We start from the raw sequence: 8270 nt of genomic DNA, 5'->3' as shown, positions 1-8270 counted from the left end.
CAGGGCCTAATTACATTTAAAAATTCCAAAAATGAGAATTTGAATATATTATACATGATTTAAGCATAAAAATGGGGCGAGCTTGCTTAAAAAATCCCCCATTATACAACCGTGGACTTGTTTAATTAATAAAAACATTATCGTTTGTTTGAATAGTGCAATTAAATAGGTATTGAAACTTGAAAGTATTTTAAAACGAATTTATAGGTAAAATATGTCAACAAATAAGTATTGTACGCGATATATTATAAACAAATAAAAATCGCTCTTTGTTTATAAGAGTTTCTAGACTTCCAGTTTTCAAATTGTATATTTTACTGTACATCTATACTCGTAAATAATACGTTAAATATGAGTATATAACACTAACCTAGTGAATTAAAATTAAAAAATAAATATTTAGACATATTATTGCATCGAGTGGGCCCCTCGACCTTGTAGCCCCCGGGGCAATGTCCCCCAGCTCCCGCCTTAAACTATGCTTGACCGTAATAATAGAAGCCATTATAATATTATACATAGTCGTGCTGTAGGACGAATGCAACTAAAAATTCTGAAATACAATCATTATACTGCAGCAGCGTTGCGAATAGGCGCCCATTCTGCATCGCGTATAGATTAATAAATTGTGACATCGCACGCGCATGACATGTTGTGCATGTGCAAGTAAAATGAAAAATGCATTTCAAACAATATTGCGTTTTGGATAATATTATATTGTTTTGGATCTATAAATCGATTGTACAAGATGTTTTTTTTATTTATTTATTAATAAATAGTAAAGTAGTTATTTAGTTTTACAATATTCCGTGACGAGTATAATACGCGTGTACTTATATAAATTATTGCACCCGTTATCTACGTCCTGTATAACAATTCTATACATAAAAAAATATTAAAAATAACTGCCTTTTTCAAAACAGCTGTGTACGGAAACGTTGCGCGTGTCCTGATTTGTAATAATGTATACCTATATATAGGAGGTATACAGATGACTACTGTTGACTGATAAGTGATTAACGAATACAGTAAAGTATTCGTCAGTGAAAAAAATATTTGTGTGTATTGAGACATAGAAGTAATCGATGTAAAATTGTAATTTCAACGAATTTAATTGCAGCCCACGAGGCACGAATAGTTGTATTTTAGTTGTATTATTATTGTGCTCTACGAAGTTCGATATATTATGTTAGGAGTTAGGTGTTGGTACTTCGAAATTTGCATATAGGTATGACTTTAACTACACAGTACACCTTACACACCACACGCGTGTACTTAGAGATATATTTTTTGTGGCTACCTATATCAATACCGCGACATATTCAAATCGACTAAAAATATGTGATTTTGATCAGTTTAAATTTTATTTTACTGTAATACTACATAAGTAAATACAATTTTTTTTTAAATCCATCAAGATCTTCTACACAAATTACTAAACAGTAAACATCTCATAGTAATGTAGAACTTGTACCATTATTTGGACGAATAGAGCGCTAAGCTATTGGTATTCTTCCCCGTCATCTGCAATACCTACAATATGAGTATAGTATTAACTATTAGGTGTACGTATACCTACTGTAGGTACTGGCTACTTCTGAAATTCATGTTTTACCATGTTCAATATTTTAATATATATTTAGAACGTTTGGTTTTGGTACATACCAGTGACGTCAAGCGCTAAACGTGAATCTCAACGAATGGAGGAGACATGAGGTAATTGCTTGGAGGGAGAGGCCAGTAGTACATATAATTTAAAACTTAAATTTTTTTTTTTTACAAATTACCTTCGGTTTTGGTAATAAACAGAAAAAAACAAATACAAATTTGTTATTTTATTGTGCGTCCACAAAATTGAAAATACTTTTCGAAAAAAAGCATCTAAATAAAATTAATCTTAACATTCAATTATTGTATGATTTATTATTTTACAATAACGTTTAATATCACACGTTGTCTACACGGCAATAGGTACTGCTCGCAACGTAAATGTTTTTGATAAATTCTCACAAACGAAAAAGTAAGTATATATATAAGTATCTACTTAAGAATAATATTTCGGAACAATATTGTTAAATATTGTTATCATAATATTATAACAATATTATCATATTATATTATATCAAGTTGTGGGCACATGTATACACAGATACTGAGATACCTGTATTATTTCGTACTCAATTATGACGTAGTTACAGCTGCTGAGCTGCAGTATATTATGTTTTTACTCAAGATACTCGGCTTTAGCGATATAAAAATAATGTAATGCAGTCACGACGTTTGGGCGGTTTGAAAGAATGGGGGAGCGTGGAGCGTGGGGACAGTGACGCGTGTTTTCGCGCATGAAATTTGCGAATATTATATTATAAACACATAAAATATAATATGATAATATAATATTAACGCGACGACGACGAATAAAAATTAATAGAAGTGGCAGCAGGTCATATTATACATCGTGTGAGAATATATTACCGCGTGTTACCACGTACCAGCTATAATATTATACACTCGCACACAAACACACTTCTCGGTATCAAAATAATATGCAAACACCTAAAAAAAAATTGTGTTTAAATCGCCTGTACCTATTTATCGTACGCCGTTCAAATACGAAATCAACGGCGGCGTTACACGGCGCACACGCGCCGCATATAATACGGGCATAGCCACATAGGTACGGCCATTCTGGTTTTTTTAAAGGTCATCCGGTGGTGAAGAAGAAGAAGAAGAAGACAAAGCTGACGACGACTACAATTACGACGTCACAGACATAAATTAATATTATAACGTATCGTTAGAAAAATAAGGGAAGTGGTGCGTCGGCGTGTGTTTGTATATACAGCGGCGGCGGTACTTATAATACCTGTCGTATTGTGCGCGTGCGCCGCGCTGCAAGGTGCATGGACACGACGGCGCCAAAACTGCAACTTACTATATTATTATTATTATTATTATTATTATATTTATATGTACGACACATTATTATTATTACAACGGCCGTGTGCGAGTGCATAAACGCACACACACAAATACACAATGAATGCACCGCCGCAGCAACGGGTTGTGCAACATGCAACTGCACTATTATATTATTATTATTATTACTATGTACGTGCAAAACTAGTCTTTGCCACGTGCGTGAGACTAGGTTTTTTTTTCTCACGGAACAGCGTGCGATGACGCCGCTACTGCCGCCACCACCACAGCCCACGACAGCTAACTATAGTCTAGGCTAGGTGTAGGAATTCGTTTAAAATAATAATATCCGATCCAATGGTACATGACGTGTAGGTATATTATATTGTGATACTTCAATGTGTAACTATAATGGGTATTACGGTGCCCGCTGTAAAAAACACGTATCCCGGTATACTCCCGTGGTACATACATATGGGTATATATTATATTATTATATACGTACTCCGTACCGTCAATATTTATGTCTTGGGACAGTCAGTGGCGTACGCGCGAATTGTTCGTGGGGGCGGTGATCGGTGGATTTGACCGTGGAAGACTGCGAATTATCATATATAAAAAAAACCCTTTATGGCTTTATGCGGGTAACAACAATATTATTATTATTGTTTATGTTTTTTTGACACGATCGATACATCCGTTTAAAATCAAACCTATATACCTACATGTATAATTATGGTTGTGGGGTTCAAAAAATAGTACGTAGACCGTTTGGGCGAATCGCCCAAAAAATATACACTCTTTGTTTCTCCTCCTTCACTTGTTTTGGGAGATGGTATTTATCGCCAATTTTAGTGGTTAGTGGTCAGTGGCTATACTTGTAGTTTACGCCACCAATAAGTACTTACATTTAAGCGCGTATGTAATCTACATCTACTAATCTGTGCCAAATTAATAAAAAAACAACATGTTATTTGCCAATTTGCGTCACATCTAAATATTATTATGCGCCATGAAGAAAACGAAATGGCATAATAATACGTATGTAATCTGCATTCTGCGCCATACTTTCAATATCAACTATTGGAATTCAGCTGATAAATTTATTAAGCTCACATCAACTATAGGCTTATAGCACATAAATATAGATCCAATTTTGTATATAAATATATTATATTTTTGTAAAACAATTTTTAAGGACTATTATCATTAGTATACGAACATTTTGATATTTTAGTCTTTAGAACTACTGTTTCAAATTTTGAATTAGGTACATCGACATTTTTAAAAAAAATTATCCACTAAATAATTTACAGTAAAAAGTTCTCATTTGAGTTTTAACCATAGAACACTTCCTAAGTACGAGTAGTGTAAGTAAAAAATAAATTCGAGAATTTGAAAAAATGCGGTCTGAGTATATTTAAAAATTTCAAAAGTCATAATTGAATAAATTAATTATTAAAATAAAAAAAGCGGGTAAGTGGAAGTCGCTTTGCTGTACATTTGGTTATAAGTGAGTGACTGTAATGAATTGATGCTGTTAATTTTGAATTCAATAATATAATAATATATTATTGTATACGAAAAACGATTCTGAGCGCGAGGCGGTTTGTCAGCATAGGATATTTTATATTATGTTTATATTGTTATTATTAATATGGTAGCCGGTGAAGTTGAATTATTATTCAGAAAAAATGCTGTTGAAGAAAATCTAAGCATTTTTACTGCCTTAATATAGGTGATGACCGACAAAACAAAAATTAATTTAAGAAAAAAATACACATCATTACAAAATCAATACCTGCTCAGAATCTAAAATGGAGATGAGTATGCTTGATCGCAATCAACCTATACAGGTTGATCCATTTAACGTAAGACACTTTACCGTTTAACCATCTACTTTTCGTGTAATAAGTGTCTTACGTTAAATGGATCACCCTGTATAGTGTAGGTATGTATACTATTATATCCAGTGTAACTACTACTGCATATTTGGAGGCCCATGACAATAATAGGTACCTACCCTGTGTGCAAAAAGAAGATGTTGAAGTCTATGAGATGACCGTCTCAAATGTGACGACACATTGTAATATCTATGTTCGGGCTAATCGATGTATTGTAAAAAAAAGTCAAACAGCGATATCTATAAAATATCTCGGCCCAGTGGTGTATGAGAAATCACTATGTAATGTAACATAGAAGTTACAATTGTGACATACAATACATTAATTTGGGTAAATGTGGTTTTTAATCTATTAATAGATAGTGGTGTCTCATAGTCATCACATACGACATACGTACTGCACAATATATTTATATATATAGTTATAACTTATAATATAATATGTAATATATCATATATTATATATATTATAATACCATCTAGATAACGTACGTAATCATTTTTTAGTTTATTGTCCTATTTTTTCCCATGTCTTAATTGTCATTCGCTCGCGCGCACTGTTTACTTGTATTACCTTGTGTTTTTGATTATTATTATTTTTTTTTTTTCAAATAATAAGAATATTTTATTATAATGTGGGTGCCTTAGCTATTTTTTAATAGATACAAGATCACAATAAAATACATTTTATGAATTTTTAATGCATGGAAACTTGGATATATATTTATAGGTATATACCTACAGAAGCCCTTTAGTCTTCGACTAATTTATTATAATTTATAAGTGGACATAAAAAAACACATCATTTTAATATTATTGTAAAATCAACACATCATCGCACCGCTCAGAAAAAGAGCAAGTGGGTAATTCTCTGCTGTACTGCAGTAGTGTCGACTGTCGAGTGGGTCACTGTAATTGATGTAGTCAATTTGAATTCAATGATCCTTGATATCATGATGTTAGTTTATGCCAAGTATATTTCATGATGTTTTTAAATATTACTACCTATTAAAGTAACTTGTATTTACTATTAGTATTTAGGAAGGTTGATTTAATTTTTACCGAAAACATTACAATATGTTACATTAATTAATATTTAATTATACCTACCTACCTATTATAATAGTCTATAGACTATATTTCTATCAAATTATATTATTATTAACTTTTGAATCAATAGTCAATACCACATTACTGCAGTATTCTGTAAAACAGTGTGATTAGGTTCATGGTATAAATAGCCAACAACCTAAAATTAATCTCTAAATATTTTTAAAATATCATTGCACACAGTAAAATTTATAATTTTATAAGTTCTCATGAATATATTTTCGAACCAGGTACAATGAAATAATTAGCATCGTTATTCTTTGTTTAAACATCTAATTTCATCCAAATTTGAACTTAAAATGTCCATAAAAATTCTGTATTTATGTACTTTTTAGATTTTTGGTTGTAATATTAATTAATATTAACTATGAGGATCCTTGTTTTAAATGTTCAAATTTATAAATGTATAATTTTATAAATTTTTACTTAGAAAATAATTTGCAATTATTCGTGATTTTGATGAATTTTGTCATACTTTTAATTTTTAACTTCAGATGATCATAAAAAATAACCGTGAATTTACAATCAACTTTTTTTTTTATTAGGTACACTAGTACCAACTTATGAGAAACCTTGTTTTAAATTATTTTCCATCAGAAATATTTTTAAAATGTTATTATGTACATAAATTGCTAAAATAAACATTTGGTGAAAGTTTCAAAAAGGAGTTTAGGTATTTAATACCTAACTACAGTTATTCGTTTGTGAGTTAAGCCAAAAAACAAAATCTTTGTTAGGTTAGGTTTAATAGGCCATTAACGATATAAATTAATAATTAATAGGCTCGAATGTTTATCTTTTTGCCCAAAATATTGAGAACACTTAAAATTAACAAAGAACTTGCCACTGACCCAAAAAAACCTCAAAAAAGAATACGATTGAGAACAAATTGAAGTGCAACGTTGCCATAAAATGTATTTGGCTGGGTATTGAAAGATTCAGTAATATAAAATTAATATTCTTGAAAAGAGTCATAAATTGATAATTATAATTTTATACAAATATAATATGGGCACTTAATAATATGTAATATATGAATATAACATGTATGATTATGTAGAACTTATAAAAATATGTTATTTACAGAATGATTTTTTAAACATGTTCACCTAGTCACCTCCATTAATTATCATCCCTTTAATAAGCTGATAACTTTTATTCAAATTCTGATTTTTAGAATTTTTAATTATACCCGAAGACCATATTTTAAAATTCCTGATAATTGTGTACTACTCAAGGAATGTTCTGTGGCGATACAAACTTCAATTTTTCAAACCAAAATCTCTCTTTTTTACTGTACATTATTTAGTGGGTGATTCTCATGAAAATTTTTATAGAATATCTAAATCAAAATTCTTAAAGCAGTTTCTGTCTTCTGAGTTATTAAAATGGTCATACTAAGGATAATAATCCTAAAATATGGTTTTACAAAAATATAAACTATATTTAATATTCATTATACTTAAATCATTTTTACAAATTATCTATATTGATAGAATTCAAGTAATTTCAAATAATAGTCATTACTAACATTTTCAAATCATCTAAGCCCCACATAATTAAAAGATTGCCGACTTTATAATTTCAACGTAATCAATGACTCACGTAATTAATGTACCTACTTCGCGTCATATTTTTAATAAATACATTTAACTTGTCCATTCCGTGAAAACGGAATATTTGTATCGTTATTCATTGTGATACTATCCAACGAATAATTAATAATACAAGCAATTAGGTTGATAAGTTACTAAATAAGTTCAACAAGCTTGCTGAATCTTTAGATTACAGTGATTATTTTTTAAAAACAAAATTACAATTTTTATAATATTACTTATTAGTTATTAATAGTCTTCTTTCTTTAAGATGAACCTAATGTTTCACCATGTGATGAATATCAATTGCATCAATTAAACCTTTGTTAAAATTTAATGACATTACATTTTGTAAGCGTTCTGCACCCATAGTAGAAAACTAGAAGGTAAAAAGTTCTCCACAATTTTCAATTTACTGAAGGTGCGTTCGTTTGATGCATTAAACTACATTTACTGGTGCGGGAAAAATCAATCTGTATATTGTATTGCCTATTGAAAAATATGTTTTAATTATTCTTCGGATACTTTAAATATTTCAATTAATTTTTATATGTTTTATTGATGCAGTGGTAGTATAAAATATATAATTCAGCTATAACTCCACGTCTCCGCCATAAGTCATAACCACATATATTAGATTCATTGCCTCCAGATTCCAGGAGGGAATATTTTCATATAGTTATTTTTAAATCATCTACGGGGTGTCCCGTGAGGATTTACCTATTAGCCGTAGAGGGGGACTC

This window comes from Acyrthosiphon pisum, chromosome A1, assembly GCF_005508785.2.
Source record: "Acyrthosiphon pisum isolate AL4f chromosome A1, pea_aphid_22Mar2018_4r6ur, whole genome shotgun sequence".
In the NCBI taxonomy this organism is placed as follows: domain Eukaryota; kingdom Metazoa; phylum Arthropoda; class Insecta; order Hemiptera; family Aphididae; genus Acyrthosiphon; species Acyrthosiphon pisum.
The sequence above is the reverse complement of the archived record's forward strand: the minus strand, read 5'-3'. Positions refer to the sequence as shown.